The sequence below is a fragment of the Sinocyclocheilus rhinocerous genome, unplaced genomic scaffold (genome assembly GCF_001515625.1).
Source record: "Sinocyclocheilus rhinocerous isolate Xijiao unplaced genomic scaffold, SAMN03320098_v1.1 C36466111, whole genome shotgun sequence".
Lineage (NCBI taxonomy): Eukaryota > Metazoa > Chordata > Actinopteri > Cypriniformes > Cyprinidae > Sinocyclocheilus > Sinocyclocheilus rhinocerous.
This window is the reverse complement of record NW_015781555.1, coordinates 1-1,166: the sequence shown is the minus strand read 5'-3', so window position 1 is coordinate 1,166 and position 1,166 is coordinate 1. Positions and strand designations below refer to the sequence as shown.

At 42.4% G+C, this 1,166-nt stretch overlaps 1 long non-coding RNA gene across 1 annotated transcript; it reads right to left on the bottom strand.

Annotated features, from left to right (window-relative positions):
- Positions 1–9: 9 nt before the first annotated feature.
- On the bottom strand, positions 10–1,166 carry LOC107736062 (uncharacterized). Its single transcript, XR_001639579.1, has 3 exons — positions 1,127–1,166; positions 758–824; positions 10–638 (listed from the first exon to the last, which is right to left on the bottom strand). It is a non-coding gene; the product is annotated as an uncharacterized LOC107736062 (long non-coding RNA).

Below are 1,166 nucleotides of genomic sequence, written 5' to 3'. Positions count from 1 at the left end.
GCAGATGAATGGGTGTGTTAAGTGTTGGGGCCAGCAGCTGGTGAGCTGACAGAGGTAATGCACTCTTTTGTATTTTGAGCTGTGGCAAGCGTGCACACACACACACAGAACGACCCTCTAGTATGTATCTGTAGGTTTTCTTTGTTCGGCTGAACAAAATAAGTGTAGAAGCTCCAGTGGAGCAGCTCAGCTTCCATCAGACAACACATGCACACAAAGATTTGAGAGATAAGGGGATGTATTGCTGCTGCTCAGGTTCAAACACACACAAACCACAATCACACATAAATACAGAGTGATCAGGAGAGGGAGTGGGAGTGCTTCTTTTCAGAGTCCCAGAGTCACATACTACCCCATAAAGACACATAGGTGGTACTCACGGTCAGAGCAATAGTCTCCCTGCCATCCCTCCAGGCATTCCCTGTTGCCGTTCTCATCGCAGGTGTAGTGTCCCAGCGTGTCGTCACGGGGACGGCAGTAATCCGAACATGCCTCGCCGAAGTAAAATTCATCACAGAAAACATGATACGAGTAACGGAGCTCGCTCTGATCGCCAAAATGAACATCCTGAGACCAGTCTTCTCCAATCGCCAATCGCCTTCGTGTTGCTAAACGACTGATCAGGTTGTTCTGATTCTCTGTTGTGGAAAATGAAAGAAAATATTAAGCTTGAAGTAGTAACTGAATATATTAATTAAAAAAAAAAATCTTATGTCTGAATGTCTGTCTTTGCTTTCCATCAGACTGTGTAGCCCACCTGTGTAGTCATGATGCTCTTTGGGAGACTCTGCATTCCATGCCTCAATAATAAGAGAAAATGTCCCCTGAAAAGAACACGATTTTATTCCAGATGTTAGAAACTTCAAATATGTTTTACTCAAACAGAAGAAAACATTCTCCATTGTCTTCCATTGACTTTCACTTATATTTCTTAAGAACTGACAACTCCAGACTGCTGCATGGTCTTGTTTATGGTCTTTTATATGGATTGTTTTAGTTAAAACTTATTGGCACCTGAATAAATAAGCAGTAATGCAAAAATGGTTGTCTTATTAGTCATTTACTCAGATCATCTTACTAAATGAAATTGTTAGCTGAACTTCATCTAGTGTGTAATGAACTTTACCGGCCACTTGAAGTGGAAAGGCACCCGGATGGCTGCGCTG